This window comes from Pogonomyrmex barbatus, unplaced genomic scaffold (assembly GCF_055798465.1).
Source record: "Pogonomyrmex barbatus isolate J1 unplaced genomic scaffold, ASM5579846v1 scaffold10, whole genome shotgun sequence".
Taxonomy (NCBI): domain Eukaryota; kingdom Metazoa; phylum Arthropoda; class Insecta; order Hymenoptera; family Formicidae; genus Pogonomyrmex; species Pogonomyrmex barbatus.
The window spans coordinates 2,988,117-3,005,532 of record NW_028297099.1 but is presented as its reverse complement, the minus strand read 5'-3'; the positions used below and the strand labels follow the sequence as shown (position 1 = coordinate 3,005,532).

At 39.4% G+C, this 17,416-nt stretch overlaps 1 protein-coding gene across 4 annotated transcripts in view; it reads left to right on the top strand.

Moving 5' to 3' along the window:
• The window catches only part of kek5 (leucine-rich repeat, immunoglobulin-like domain-containing kekkon 5 protein), a 120,153-nt gene that overhangs the window by 19,256 nt on the left and 83,481 nt on the right, over positions 1 to 17,416 (top strand). The window contains exon 2 of one of the 4 annotated variants that reach the window (XM_089070337.1): positions 14,883 to 14,921. The gene's annotated coding sequence lies outside the window, so the exon portion shown is untranslated. Of the gene's footprint in view, positions 1 to 14,880; positions 14,922 to 17,416 lie in introns of those variants that run through there. The other 3 variants (XM_011646565.2, XM_011646566.2, XM_089070338.1) reach the window with 3 other exon arrangements.

Genomic DNA, 17,416 nt, shown 5'->3' with positions numbered 1-17,416 from the left:
CGGCGTTCCTTAAATTCCGAGTGCACGACCATAAATCTCTGCGGGCGAAGCTCGGGGCGGGGCGGAAGTGAATTTTTCCCGGATGCTCATCGGTCGAAAGCACTGTTTTCGTTTCATCGTATTATCGAGAATTGATTGGACGGAAAAGTTATGGAGGCTGCAGGTGTATAAGATTAGGAATTCGCCAGGCTATATACACGTCGAACTAAAACTTTCGTCAAGTGTGTAACGTAACGACGACGTCGTGTACGATCCGCTCTGATACTTCTCACGGAAAGATAGGAAAGTAGTCGAACACACGAGGTGATTTGTTACGACGTACTTTTGTTTTTCTCTCTGTATATGTGTGCGTGTGCACACGTGATTTAGTGTAACAGATAAATACGTCTGCCGCAACATCCGTTGTACATTTTATACCTGCGCCTCGCATTATAGAGGCCGGAACTAGGGTGCTAGAGCCGGATCAGAGCGATGCTAAATTAGAACTTTATGCGAATTTAACGAGACTGTTTATTAAATTTAAAAAGCGGTTGCTTTTATTTAGTTGCCGGTATCCTAAACTTTATTATCCCAAACAAAAATAATGTAATTTGCCGTCACCGCGCTGCTCTCGTAGTCTCGTCGAAAATTGAGTCATTATTAATTACCGCTCTCGATAATACTTGCAAATGAAAATCGACATAGCTAATAAATCTTCATAAAAGCAATTTATGATTAATGTTTGCCAGACATGTACGTCATGTTGTTTTTCATGGTCACAAGTCGCGCAATGTGCGGCGTTGCTTGAAACAACAAAAACACACGTAGCACCCAGTCACGTATTTTTGTACGTCTTTTTCGCAGGACAACTGGAAGCAACCACAATTCTTTCCGCAAGCTTTAATTTATCTCGTGATAGCCTTAGTGGTCGTTGGTGCGTGTGGTGGTCAGAGTTCCGTAATGTTAGGCACCAACCGCCATGTGCGAGTGCGAGATCTGAGAAAAAGAAGGGCGCGATAACGCGGCTGCACAAGGTGTACCCTCGAGAAGCTTTTCACCCTAATTTTTTTCTTTTTTGGAAAGTCCGCAGTTGCATGCTCGGTACAACCGCTATTTCCACGAACTTTCTCTGAAAATTACTTGCTCGCGCGCCCCCGTTGCCTCTGGTTGCTGCCTTAATTTGGAAATAATTATTGTAAAGTTTCGGCGAATAATTTTGCAACAGCGTGTCAAGCTTTGCCCCCCCCCTCCCTTGGTGTAATCATCAAAGCACGCGCGACTGTAGATAGTCACGGGAAACCACGGCAAAAACGCAACCGATAAAAAGTTTGATAGCGATCTCGGCTTATAAATAGCGGTATGCAGCGTGTCTGATTTTATGTTAAATTGTCCGATTCAGCAAAACGTAGCTATGACCACGAGCTGCGGGGTATTTTATTAGTATTTTAACTGCATGTCGCGTCGCACAGCGCGCGCGCTGTGCTATACAGAAGGAAAAAAAAAGAAAAATCTGATAATATTGTCGAGTCCAAAAATACGACTAAAAACTCTATATAGCTATTTTATACGTATTTTTTCTTTTTTATATTTTTTTTTCTTTTTTGTTTTTGTTTTTTATTTTCATCTTTTTGCACATCGTTGCATATTGAAATTTGTCAGTGCCACTGTATATCAATACTTGAAGAATAACAAGTTTAATGTTGCATCTATTCGAAGTGTATATTTCGAAATTCATATTGTGTGAAAGTATCGAGATATAGCCAATTTCACATGTCGTTTCTCCGACTGCATTTTGCACACGTTATTGAGCGATCGTATTGATGGCACGCAACTTGGCTAAGGAATAGAGGAATCAATAATGCGGTACACATATCTTTTGTGCGGTTTAAATCTGCCCTCTCCAGAACATTCTAAAAAGTTTAATATAAATAATATACGTTGCTTTAAAAAATGCAGCATATTGTTTTGAAGCATAGATTTTTTTCGATCGCAAATAATGGAGTTGTTATTATTGAAATGCTGAATTATGAAACAATATTTCGCAGATGATCTTGTATAAAAATCTCCGTGTAAAAAGATGAGAAAGATAAATCTCACGATTTTAATTAGCATGTAGAATAAAAGTTTCAGTCGTGAAATATTCTCTCTCTCTCTCTCTCTCTCTCTCTCTCTCTCTCTCTCTTTCCTTTTCAGATTATCTCTTAACTAAAAACATCTAATTAGAGAAAAATCTCATTTATGATCTTGATATACTTTTTGACATTTAGAGATAACACGATATCAGCTTTATCAGGTTTATCAGCCCTCTCGTTCAAGGAATCACTTTTACCCGAAATATCGTGGATTCTTCCCGTGGTCGCGCGGGTGAAACCTAACAAGACATTATACGATTCGAGATAAGGCGGTCGGTTTGCTTATGCAGAGGGGCTCGGCTAACCCAACAGCTTCATCACGAGAGGTGGTGATAAACGAGCCGGCCCGGGCCGGCTATATGTAACCCGACCGCGCTTCTATGCGTTCTATTCGAGCCGAGACGTGGCTCGGTATCAGGGCCGATGGACGACGATGGTTAGTACGGCGGCAACGAGAGCCAAGCAACATCAGCAAAACCAACCGGCGATGAGCTAGAGAGGCCTCCTTCGGCTTCCACTCGATTCAGCTTCACCTACCGCATTCGGCCGCGTGCACACCATTACGCGCGAGGATTGCATGTTGCGCGACGCGCGCTCGAACGCGCCGAATGATGGATCATCGGGCCGACTGAATATCCTGGAACAGGCATTTTATCGTTATCGGGAGCGGGATAGAATGGTCTTGCGCCGCGCGATAAAGCACGATCGCTGGCCGTTCACTTGTTTTCCCCTCCCCTCTCCCTCGCGGTATCCGTTCTAACTTTCTTTTGTACTCCTCTTTCTTTCACTTGTGGATTTTGAATCGTCCGCATTATTCTAATCGCAAATCGCCTTTTCTCGAATAGAAATCTATGCGCGAGATGCACTTTGCGAGCCTCTTTTTCCTCGATTTTATGACACGAATTTAATATGTATACGCTTAATATGTATACGTCGAAAAATATTTTGTTATACGTGAGAAACTGATAAATAGCTACATTACGTGTGAATTTTTAAAGTCTTCAAATCAAAGTAATTTGATTATCGGAGAAAAAAATTTTTGTGAGAAATCTTTACAGTTTCAAAAGGAGAAACGAATTATACCGTTACAGTTGCTAAAGAATTTTCTTTACTCGTATCGTTTAGTCTAATATGGAATCCAATGTGAAATAATTGGACAACATTAAGCAGATAACATACAATTTACGTCAAAGAATTTGACGTAAATTATATGCAGAATAGTTAGCGTTTTCGTGAAAATGCATAGACAGACGGTGTCTTGTGGCTCAGGTACGGAACACATGTATACGTACGGACATGTAGCGCATTGCACGTGTCAGTTCAAATTTGCGAAACGTGTATGCTACTCACGATGGCGAATTCGGAAGCGGAGAATGTATATTCACACAGTCTGTCCCGGGGAAAATTCTGCGGAATAAAATCGCTCTGTAACACTCTAGAATCGTATCATTCCGCGAAAATGTGCATGTGATATATATATATATATATATATATATATATATATATAAATTGCGGCAGCAAATGGACATTTAAATCACAGACAATATAACCCCAATACTTTGGATGTATGCCATACGGTCAGTGCAAACTTTTACTTTTGCGACATCGATTCAAATAATCTCTCAAATTTTTCACACGACGTGGAAGAATATCTCTCTTCCGTAATTTTAAATATTAATTTCCGCATTAATCTTGGTTTATATCACAATTATATTGTATCGTCTTACACGGAAATCTCTTTTCCGTCGTTACGTCTCAATTAGAAAATGCTTATCGCGAGATAATGAGAACCCGCGGTTTCAACGTTATCCATGATAAAGCGTTCTTTTAACGTGTGGTACGCCGTTGAATGCTTTAGTTATAATTCGTGCCTCGTTGTGCCTTGCAGCTCAACTTGCTACCGATGTATTTCATTGCATACCGTGTAAATATCGCGCGACTTGCATATTAAAGAAAGTCGAGTCGCTCGTTGCTGACGCCCATGCGCAACGTCATTAGTAACTTAATATTAGTAGTTTCGGGGGACCGTTCCTTCTAAGCCTTTCTGTGTACACGTTTCTGCTAACGCACGCATGTTCACGCCAACGCCATACATAGCACTTACGTAAACGTAAAACCGGCACTATCGTGAACCGGCACCTAGAACGCTCAAAGGAGCATTTGCACAGCCATTCTCTTTGAAGCTGCCGCGAAACTTTTCGCATTACAACGTTACACGGTAAAACGATGGATCGAATTGCGATTGATAATGGTCGACATTAATTACAGTAATTCGTACCGAAACTTCCGATTCCGTAACGAAATAGAAGAGAATGAAATAAGACACTTGCGTAAGATAATAACTAGCCGTGTAATAAAATCAGGAATCGACGTTGCTACTAAATTGCCACCTATAAACGATGTTTTATACTCGTTTTAAATCGAATTAAAGACTCGAGATAGAGAGAATAAAATTGAAATATATCTCGCATACAAGCTTAAGAAAAAATTAACAGCGAAAGAGAAAAGTGATAAGAATAAAGTGTACCGATACTTCCTGGTGATAAATTTTGACGCTAAACCAGTAATGCGGATATTCTCACCTTAATAGAATGGTAGTTTGGAGAGGTTTCTTACGAGAGGCGTGAAAATTTCGCGATTTACCGTTCGATGAACGACCACTGACAGCGATTGATGCAGAAGAGCGAGCCCATTTATCGTTTATCGCGCGAATTTCGGCGCCAAGTTCCAGTTAAGTTTAACTGCTTGCTGGAACATCGGGCTCGCGTGGAATATGGATCCGAGTCCTCGATCGTAAGCGAGCCTCGAACTTTAGGTGGTTTAGTACTACCCCTTTGAGGGATACTTATGCGGCAACTTCCCTCCGTCGCTCAAAGGTTGCACGAGCCCGCCGCGATTTCAAGTATTCAGTATTCGAGAGTTCACCGACCTTCGAAATATCCCGCGGCAGTGGGTAATCAGCTTCTTTTATTTAGACTGTTCTATAATCTATCCTCTCCTCTCTCGCGTCACAGAAAGACATTTCGGTCGTATTTTCTCCCAGGCTTCCCGGTTTTCATTCGTTTGTGCGCCGTCTATTCACCCTCATTCCAGTTACGCTTATCCAACTAGAACTGGCGCCCTACAGAAATCCTTGAAGCAAAGAATGTAAAATTTGAATATTCTCTAACGATGTCTTGTAGGAAAACGCGAGACACGACTTACTCCGAATAATATTTTTTTTTCTTTTTTTTTTTTTTTAACAACTTTCTCTTTTCTTATTTTGCACACGTAAATTTGTGGATTTCTTTTCTAAGCTACATAATTTACCTAAATCATCATAGTGCTCAAAATTTGTTTCACTCTTTCATTTATCTCGCAATTTTTTAATTACCTCATAATTCGTATATTATATATCAAGAAAATTGTGGACTACGGCATATTACTATCTCGTAAGAAATGTAATCTCATCAAAAGCAATAACATCAATAACTCTGTCTTTTCTTACTGCTGCCATTTTTCTTTTCTGATTCACGTTCCCTTGTTCCTTCTTTTCTCGCGCGAACAATAAAAATTACGCATCAACCACCTATCATGAAAGAGAAACGGCTTGGCTTAACGCCAGATGCATTTCCGCGATTCTGGGGCGAAATCGAGTATTTTTCTCCCATTGCATTCTCCAACTGTAAGTTTAAAAATATTCACCTAACGAGAAAATTATAATATAATAATAAGTTAGATATTATAATAATATTTTTATTAATGAAATGAGAAAGCTTGTAGTGAAAATTTATCTTCCCCCCCATCTCTCTCTCTCTTTCTCTCTCTCGCATTAGCATTTGTTATCACGAATGACCAAAAGTAATTATTGAACTTCGAAGTACTGATCGAATTTTCTGTTTACCTGTTTCGTATGTATAGTATCGTGTGTACAGTAAAATCAAATGTTGCTTTGCAAGTACATAAACTATTCAAGTCAAATTAGATTCTGCACGATGTGCAGAATCGCTCGAGCAATGCTTTATCGCTCGAAAAGTAGAAAATTAACAACTTCGTTCAACAGATTCTTATATGCTGCCAATAAATGATCTAAATAGTTGTAAAGATCGTTGTGTGATATCGTTGTGTGATATCTTTGTATAAAAAAAATGAAAATAAGTCGGCGATAATGAATGTCTCGTAAAACTTCGTACAGATACTCGCGATGGCACGTTTGTGCAATCAAATAATAAATGCGATTGTCAGATGTTAAAAGAAGTCGTCGGACCGACTGTAGTTTGCAAATTGATGTTCTCTCCAAGGTTGGCGATCTCAGAAAAAAATGTATAAATATTGATACTCCGCAACCGGGCCACCAAGTTGGACGAAAGTTTTATATACACACGCCAAAGAAGCGGACAGGGAAGGTACACGATCCCGTCGCGTAAGAACTTTTGGGTGAAATATCCTCCCATGCAAAGTGCAGAGACATAAATTGCATCGAGGCTCCTGCACTACCGAAGATATGGCGAGGAAAGTCAGTTCCAACATCGGCGTGCATGCAGTGCCATCAAAGCGCGATTGAGAAACTATTCGAAAATGGAATTTCTCTAATACGCTTGTTAAATTAGTGCCGAGCTAGAAAAAAGGTGGCACGTTTTGTTCCGCGGAAAATTTATAAATTTCCATAGGAAATCAATCGAATCATTTATCGTCACGTCGAGTCAATCTTTTACTATTTATATAATTTAATATTCATAGCAGCATTCGTTCTCTCCAAGATTGATCTATTGCACCGGGAAAATATTATAACAAAAGCACATAGAATTATATTTTGTTGTGACAATATTTAAAACAAATCATGTCTTAAATATAATTTTATTAACGTCAGTTAGCATATTGAAAAATGAACTACATAATGTAATGATTTAGTTTGTTGATCTGAAAGTTAATTCCTCGGCAATACACCGACAGTAAATCTCTTTAAATATGGTGCTTTTTTTATTGTTTGTATGAAAGACGAAATTACATTGCGCAAGTTCTAATAATATATGTTTCGCGTAAAATGGCGTATCATAAATGACGTATCGAGGTTGGTTTCTACGGAACAACCCTCTCGTGCACTACTGAAACAAACATAATCTTACGGAAATTGTTTCCAAAAATAGTACACAATGTATTTTGTGTGATATCGCTACGCATCCTTGCTATTCTTACTTTCAAAATACTGAAATATTCAACATTTTCCATAATCATTTCCATTATACTTACATATTATACATTGATAAAGAATTTTGTATAGTAGCAAGAAAACAAAACAATTTAATAAAATTTTAATTTTTATTGTGTGAATTTTTTTTAAACATGTGGTAAACACAATTTTGCTAAAACATGTAAAAATTTGATCATTAGTTATTAATCTGAAAATAACTTTGTTGGATTATCGTATAATAATTATGTAGAGCATTCAAATTGATTGTTAGAATATCAAGTTTTAGCAACGTTCTATATAATTATTTTGATGAAAGAAGATTATTTTCAGATATATCCGATTAAATTTTTAGATATATTGATATCTAAAAGTACAGCAAAGTGACCTCTTTTTCTGTGTGATTAATTAATCTTCCGATTCATAACGTTCTCGTTATCCATTTTTTGTATTTTACATGTACAATAATCTTATATATATAATATTATTTTAATCGCGGAAAAATCTATTCTTACTATCTCGACTCATTTAATCCTTCGCGATGTACATGGGAACCGGGACACAACGAACTTTTTGTACCAGCAATCTTGCCCGCAATTGGCCTCTGAAAACTCGACATAAGGAAATTGCACAAAACATCTCTGCCTGTCATGTACACTTTGTCATGTACACGTGCCCAGCACCAAGTATTTCTAATTCACGAGTTTAAGAGGTGACCACGTAGGCAATACGAAGCAGCTTTGTGTCCGCAATTTCGCGTACTCTAAAATTGAATTGTCGGCAAACTCGCTGTTCGAAAAATTTCACGCTCGTTTCACACTTTAGCGTTTTCTGCCGTGTCGTGGTATCGGCAGATCATTAACTGGAGGTGATCGCGAATCGTTACAGAATTACGCGCAGCTCTACGAACTTTTACATAGCGAAAAATATAAATTTAATTCCGCTGAATTGAATTCGTGCTTCTTTACCGCGGGAGGAGAACATCAACGGAATTATACAATTCATTAATTTTCATAGTAATAAAGTTTATTATATCTAAACATTTGCTATCAGTTTAAACTTGAAATTACTTTTATTGGCGAGATGAGTAATTTAATTCTGTTTTACGGTATCGTCCGAGTTTTGAATTTATAAAGCTTAAGAGCTTGTGCAAGCAATTTGTATATTCGAAGGCGTGACGTTTGAATTTATCTCGTTACTCAAACAGTGAGTAAGGAAGAGAAAGTGGAGGAGGGGAAGGGTGACAGAAATACGGGAGAAAGAGAGATGGATAGATACATGGGTGAGAACCTATGCACACAAGGTGGTCCGTGCAAAGGTCCAACACGTACTGTACCAGGGTAAATGTTTAATACAAGCCTGCAGAGCAAGATGTAAAGTGGTACCTGGGGAATGCATCTAGACTTTAGAAGAGAATCTAGTGCGTTTCACACATGTAACCTTCTCTCCATTATTTAATTTTGATAGTTATAGCAAAGTAGTGATCGACGTTCGATGGTGCGATAGGAAAAGCAAACTGAACAGTTACCAGATTAGATACGACCGTGTCTTTTAAGAGAAGTTATAAACTAACAGTCGATTCACACGCTTGACGAATTAACCGTTACGCATAAGACTAAAGTTGGCGAAGGTGTTAGAGCGTTTCTTTCGAGCTTGTGAAACTATTCACGTTTCTAATGCTCGCTTTTACACGTCACGAACGCGTCTCGCAGCCGTAACTCTTGGAGCGTTCCATCGGCAGAAACGACGAACTCGTGAAAGTCCCGCGATGTACCATTAATTGGCGTTCAACTATCGACGTAACATTCTCTTCGGTAACGATCTCTCTTCTTCTGTCACAAAAGACTCACGTTCCCTCTTAACGACGGAGTAAGTCCTGACCTCGTCACAGGAAAGATGTTCGCATCGTGAGCATACAAAGTAGCGGCCCCGCATCACGCCCGCATTTATCTCGCAGGAGCGTCGCCGAGTCGCGGGCTCCAACGCGGTTTCGGCATTTTATTTAAGGCACAGAACTCGGTAAGTACCTTTTCGGTCACATTAGAGAGACGGGCTAATATTACTCGTCTCACTTAAAGAGTCGTGTAATTTAGATGTATGTTCTGTGTCAATTTCGTTCCATTAATAGAAGCAACGTACGTCATACGCGCGCCTTCTCCCTCTCCCACTCCATCTCTCTCTCTCTCTCTCTCTCTCTCTCTCTCTCTCTCTCTCTCTCTCTCTCTGCTTCATCACCCGCCAATTGCTGCCTTTGGTTCACATATTCACATTCTGTTTGCCTCGAAGTTCGGCCGCCATTCTCCTTTGATTAAGTATTTCAGTGCGGGAGATAGCGAAGTCAAGAAGTGCTTGCTGAGAACCCGATGCGGCGCGATGGATTCGGGTTCGGAAAGTAGGTGGAGTGCCGTAGGAAACGAACCAAGTAATCGTGCGAGCTCGCCTTGCTTGCTTTAGTCAGCTTCTTGTTGCGCGGGCGGTGAAGCGTGTATAGAAAGATTGGATATCTCGCTATTTTCTTGGACCTTGGATCAATGTTTCGTATCGAAGGCGCACCGAGCTGCTTGATTTTGTATTGCGCCTGCGACACACATTTGCTCTCTAGAAAAGCTATATATATTCCACCATGGGCATATGTATCCATTGCGCGAGATAATGGTAAATTGATAGCACCGCGGAAAAACGTAACATAAGAGCCCCCCCTTCGGAAGATTACTTTCATGCAACGACGATTTATCCTTGAGGCGGAAGATAAGCATCACGATAATATTACATCGTACGATATTACGTTTCTCTCGTTTCCTTTCAGTTTTCTTTTTTATTCCATTTCCGTTTAATTTGCCGGCCGGTGAGACGCGAAAAGTTGATAGGTAGAAAAATAAATCCCTGGTAAATCCAACGCGAAGCACATGTAAATCGTTCTGTCAATACTATCGCGTACCATACGGAGAAACGATAATGCTGCATTTATCCCGCGACTCTTTCTTTGAAGTTCGCATCACAATCGTGATTTCCGTTATTCCGATATTCACCGGGGGACCGAAATCAAATCATTTCTACGCGTGGCGATGTACCAGCCTGTGTGATATAATTCGATTTAAGTGACTTCCGTTATACCGATCTGGCTTCTCACCTCTTTGCGCGCGCGCTGGCACGTTTGCGCTGGTTACAGCTCAATTATTTCACCGCAACCTCTGACTATTCGAGCGTTAAGCGAATTCACGCGTAGAGAGAAACAGGAGCGTAATGATGAAGTGGCGCTGTGCGATCTCAAGAGCGTTATATGACTTTATGAGCTAATCGTACTCAATGCGATCGATTATCTAATACAGTTAGAGCTATCGACTGTTCTATATTGTACTTTAGACCTAAAGTGCGAATTGCGTGTAGATGTCTAAATTAGGCTTTGCCAGACGAAATTAAAATGAACTAACGGGCATGTCACGATGAAACCCGCTAAACGTGTAGTGTCATGGTGGAATTTTTAACGGTATTAATGCTTCTGCTTTGTACTTTAGTAATAAAACTGAAGAAACCTCAACAAGCCGTTATATTCGTAACATGTTCATGAAAATTCAATGGGCTGTAACAACGTGGGTGTACAGTAATAAAGCCGGGCCGTGTAACGACACTGCCATTAAGTGGCATTGCGGTCGTGAATACTGTGCCACGATACGAGAGCAGACCATTATTCGAATTAAATTATTGCAACCGGGCTTTCTCGACGTAAGAAAACGTATGATTACATCTCCATAATTACATCATAAAAGATGACACCGCGCTGTGTCACGGTAGATTTCTACATGATCGCGAAACCGCAGTGAGGTTTTGTAAGTTAATGACATTCCGTGTAATCGATTACTCAGCATATCGCGGGACGTTTAATCAGGTGAGGTGACTCAACGATCCGCGATGAAAATTATTAATCTCTTTACATGAGGCTTTACTCGTCGTAGAGCTCGGCTTTAAACATCGTCAGTATCGTTATTAAATTAATGTCAATACGTATTAATGATTCCTTAAATATGCAAAACTCAAAGCACGTAAATGATTAAAAATTAATATCAGAATATTTTCTGATCTCTAATTAATTCTGCCTTTAAAAATAATTTCTGCAAACTAATATTCGTAATATCTTGTAATTTTATATTTTTAATATTTTTTAATACTTAGATTTTTTAATAACTTTGTTATTTAATATCGTTGATAATTATTATTTGAAAAGTTGATTGAGAAATGACGTTTTTTCGTTTTACAGTTTCTGACTTTATAATTTGTTGATTTAGGTTGATTAATAGAGAGAGGCACGAGAGAGGCATTTTCATGTTCAACCGTTAATTAAGATATCAATCGCGCTGCAAAATATAGGCCGGCAATAGTGGGACATCCGACAGATACGATCTGGAAACTCGGCCGCATCTTTTCAAAGACGTCGTGCTGGGGGAGCAAAACGAAAGACATCGATTCACCGTGGCGGCGCCATACATGGCGGCACCGCTGCAATTCCGGTCGTGCGCCACGATAGAAACGGGAATAAATATCGCTTTGCCATCCGTAGTTTCGAGACTGCATTGTGCAAACTATTCTCGCGCAGGCGTGTCGCGCGAACGCCATGATCGACATTCCGAGAGCCCCGAGACGAAATTGGGCGCCGTGGCTTGCGTTTATTAGACAGATAGACACAATTCTCGAGAATCCCTGCAAATGTGTTCCCGCGATTACTGTGGCACCTCGATACCGCGAACCGCAGAATTCTGCACCCGCGACTCCTTATTACATTCGGCATTCTCGACGTTACTGCCGACGTGCCATCGCACGAGCGAGTTTGCGCGTTGCCGTGTACAGAGATGACCGCGGGAGACGAGTACTTTTCCCGAAATAGCGTACTTCCGACAGAACGTCCGGGAGTTCGCACAGAAAGAAGCTTATCGCACTGTAGAAGGTAGAAGTTATCTTTGCATATTCTTGCACCGCGACAAGAGAGAACTCGCGCACGGAGATAGAAAATGAACATTGTAAATCTTAACTTCAAGTGGCTTTTCGAGCTTTTCTTTCCTAATCCAAAAAGAAAATCCTATAGAAGCTTATGTTTTGATATCTCTCTTATAACACAAGCTTCTTTCATCTGATTTTTATATCGATATTATTTTATTTAATTTCGTCATTTTGACAGAGTATTGATATTTAATTTTTTTTTTTTTTTCAAATATCTTAAACTATGTTCTGCTCTTCCGTGCTTCAGTTTGCGTTGTATTCTGTGTAATATATCTTACTGAGATTATATCTGCAATATTGTTGGCGTAATCTAGACTATGCTGACTTACTCCGGACAATTCTGACATACGATCAGTTATGTAAGATCAGTTTAAATTACATAACTATCTGTCGTCAACCTAATTTTAGATGTTTCCATCTTTTGTAATACTCTAAAAAAAATGATCAATGATTTACATATATATTATGATTTTACGCAAGGGAAATCACGATCAAAAATCTCTGAATATGCATGTTCGTCTTTGTCGTAGAGATAATTAACTACTCTACTTGCGGCGCCTATTTCTCCTTGGCTATAACTTCATTTCTTGTAATATATATACATGTATAATGACATTTGAGTTCTGAATATAATTACATAACTTCCACCATCTACCTACGAGTTACGATTGACGATCGGGATGTGCTTTCACAAACTCGATCTGATTACGTAGACAATAGTTACTCTCGGTTGTCGGCGTACTTGTCGAATCGTAACTTTTCTGTACGTCTAAGTTACGATGTGGCATGCCCTTATTGCGGTCAACGAAGGAAATGTACGTGCTAGAACATGTGTCATGGGGCTTATGTTCTTCCTAGCTGGTGGATACAGAGTGCCGCACGCGAGAACACTAATCCTAAAATACACGTGTCACCGTTGTCTGTCATTTACGGAAAACGCACACGCAAGCGGGCGGATTTGAAAATGCGAGGGAAACACGCGATAGAGCACGTTTTCCGTATCGCGGCTCTAAGCAACATTTCTCTCCCGACCGCCTAGAATCTCTACAAAATTCGCGAACTTCTGCCATAATGGATGGCGTCGCAATTTCTCACGACTATTGCCGCGAAGGCGGATTAATTTACGTTTCTCGCGGCCATTTGTTCTATTTGAGCGAATTATCAAGCGGAGGTACGAAAATTCCCATTACAAGCACAATTATCTCCTTTTTACCCTTGTTTTTTTCCCCCCCTTCCCTTGGCGCAATTCGTGAATCTGCGTACATGCGACACTCGTTCACCGAATTAACACTCCATTATGTAAAACGGTAAATTTCCACACACTGGTGATACACGGCGTTCGCAATTACACAAAATACACCGCGTATCAACTGAATACCCCTCGCTGTCATAACACGCCATTTCGGGTGTTGGCACATTCATTCTGAAATACAGATTTTAAAATTTGCATGGACATGCAAAGCTGCTAGGATAGGAAGCGAGGGACTCGCTATTTAAGTCCAACCTATTTTCCCGCACGCATACGATGAACGAATAATGTACCAACGGCTAGCAGGCTAGCTATTCTCCCAGCTCGATTATAACGCAAAGAACTGCTTTTCTTATTTAACAGTTTATTACGCGCCAACATAATGATAAGAATAAGGCATGCGTAGTTGAGGAAAAAAATTATAAATAAATTCTTATTTTTTTAAAAAAGTTACATAATTTTGCGAGAGTATATATTTTTGAACTAATCATATTTATAGAATAAAAATTTGCGAAACCAAATGTTTAGCCGTTGCGTTTAATTATCTAGAATAAAATAACAATGACGTAGAATTCGACAATTATAATTTCATTAACACAGAGTGAATTATTTCATGTTAGCGTAATAGGAAACTTCAATGCTCTTTACAACAGAGACGTTAGACGTTATTGAGGCGATAGATGGGGTAATTAAGGAAACCGTTAACTGCAAAATCCGATTTATTTGCGACGATTGGCTTCGAAGTTCGGCAACGAGGCAAATGTTCCCGGAGTTTCAATCAGTCCTCCTTAGAACTGCTATTTTGCAGCCGTTGCCCTAAGACGTTCGGAATGCGATTATAATAAATTCTTGACTAAAAGTCGCCGAAGTATCCAAATCCTTTTTCGATGATAATAGTCGAAAAAAAATGAGAAAGAGAAAAAGAGCAATTTTTTTTTTATATACAGATAGTACACCATACCATGTCACAGTAGCTTGCATTTGAGAGGCATTGAAATTGCGATTTGCATGCAAAACGAAATGCGTTTTTTCTCATATTTACGAGAGGACGGTACTTCAATATTCCTTGCTGAAATATCCGATATTCTGTTAATATTCGCATCTCTTTTTTTTTTTGGTCGTTATAAAAGTTTATACGTAAGCTTAATGAGGATGAATCGGCAAAAGTATTATAGTAGTATTATAAGTATTATAAAGGTATTATTATAATTAGAGTGTTTTCCATTATACATATGTAAATGCAAAAAGATATAAAGCTGTTGTAATCTCGTAATTTTGCGAATAATATTTAAGCATACATTTTAAATAACGTTTTTTTTTTTTAATATTTCTTTCTCTAACAATTCCCTTTTCCGTGTTGCAGGTGATTGTCTGGGCAATGTTTGAACGAAGCTGCGAACAGGTACGCTAAAGTTCCGTTTGGACTTATTATTATTAAAATGTTTCAAAATGCACTTCTGCCGTATAAAATCTATGAGGATAAAAGTGCTGGTTACGCAATGGCTACGCACTACTTGTATTACTATATAATAATACCGGAAGCATTGCCGACAATATGCCGCAATATGCACACGTCGCTTACTTTTCGATTTCCGTCGAAAAAAAAAAATTGAAATGCAATTTTTCTTTATGACGTTATATATGCTCGTATTGTCGTCAATATAAACCGCTCAACGTGACGGGCCCTATTTGTCCCGGGAATATTTTCGTTGTTTGGCAAAATGTAATTTCCTTGCGGCAAGGGCCACGGCGCTTTAGGAAAAAAGGAAAAAAAAAAAGTGAAATATCGAATGCGAATAATTCAAATGTCATTTCTCAGTCGGATTTGTCGGTTCGGTGCCCGCATGCTGCCAGACAATATATCCGATAAAGTGCCGAAAGCAATCGCCGTCACCCACTCGGCGTAAAAAAAAAGCTTATTTATGGAGCACCCGTCGATATCCGGCCTAACTTTGATTGTCACCCCAGCACCCTTATACTGTCACAGTTTCCTATCTTGATGGACATAGACGATGATCCATACCGTTCGGATTGTTAACTAGTGTTCCTCGCGGACTCGACAACGTACATTTTCGTGAAAATATTTCTATGTTTCGTGCAGGTTGCATCTGTCCATCCCGCGAAATTATTCCTTGCGATATATCGCAATAGTATCGTGCATCAGTAAAACAACTGTGGTGCTGGTGATTTAATTAAATTGTCTGTTTTCCAGCAACATGTAATTGAAATGCAACTTTTAGAACGTCAATATACAACAAATATACATGCACATTTGTGTGCACGTAGAAATATGTTCCCCACAGTTGTGAGAGAGAAAATATCGTTGAAACGCGCGGCTTCGCTTGAACAGAATAACTATTAGCTCCCGCTTCGGCTTTCCACGTTTTATTTTATGATTTTGTTTGTATTTAAAATTTACAATTCTGGAACTTGTACACATATCTGTACGATTTAATAATAAACAGGAATGGCCGTGCGATACCGTTTACTCCACTGCCTTATTGCTAGTTTCCTTGTTCTGTAAAGAAAATGTAAATTTGAATTCCACATTATACGTATATTTTTCCATCAACTTTTTCTACTTAATGGTATTCGCAATCAATAAAGCAGGGTTATAAATTGAGCCGAAAATTTTGGTTTGGATTCATTAATCAATAAATGGTCAAATATCTCGTTATTGCTGCGAATTAAATTACCTATATGATCATTTATTGATTAACGAATCAAAAGCCGGTTATAAGCCCGCATTTACGAGTGCTCTTATATAGAGAAGCTCATTTATTTCAATGTAATTGCAATACAGTTATTGAGATAATCATTCAAAGATCTTAATTCATTTATAATAAAAAATTTCTTTTAAAAATCTTTAAAAAATTTTTTTTAATTAGTCGTATAAGATTATTTTATAAAATGTAAAAAGTACGCACAGATTACATTATAAATTTCATATGATATAACATGAAATTACGGGTCTTAATTTCCTGTTAACATTTGTTCTTCGAATTCTTTATTAATATTTGTCATTTTGTGTCCTCTTCATTTTCAAACGATATAATTTAGCAAAAACACTTTGCGTAAAAGCCATTTATGCGGAAGATATCTTCGATTATTTTCCAAACGCAAAAAACCGCAGTGTCCGTCGGTGGTCCGCTCCAAGGAGCGACCCTCGCACACTAATGGCCGTGATTATCATGAAAGCAGTGGCTTGGCTGTGTCGGTTCTTGCTCGAAAGAGTTGTTAATACTTTGCCCGATCCCGCGGTGATAACCCAATTTACCAACCGGCATACGCGACAGGTCGGCTTCGTCGTAGAACTCCAGGGTAAACAATGCCAAAAGCTGTTTTCGCGGGTCAAGAAGGTGTGAGTCAGCTCGGCAGGCACGCGCTCAAGAAAGTCACGTTTTTGCACAAGAGAGAAGACACACACACACACACACACACACACACACACACACACACACACACACACACGCACGCACGCACGCACGCACGCACACGCACACGCACACGCACACGCACACGCACACGCACACGCACACGCACACGCACACGCACACGCACACGCACATACAGCCGCTATAAAAAACTCGTTACGACTTGTTATCACAGTCCCCCGAACTCTTTCGACGGCTCTATTATATAACGAAAGGTTCATCTCGCGGGTACTTCTTTTCACTTGTAAGGCTGGGAAGAATATCGCCAAGGGGGTCGATGGTCGGCGGCGGCTTTGTCCTCGACGAGGGACGTAAAATTGCGTCTCTCCGTCCGATATATATTCGCCGAGGCATAGAATCGACTGGACCAGAGCCCTTACGTATTGTGCAACAAAGATAAGCTCAGAACATTGCAAACACCAATAAGTCAATAGGACGGAAAACGCGTTTTCTGCTTTGATAT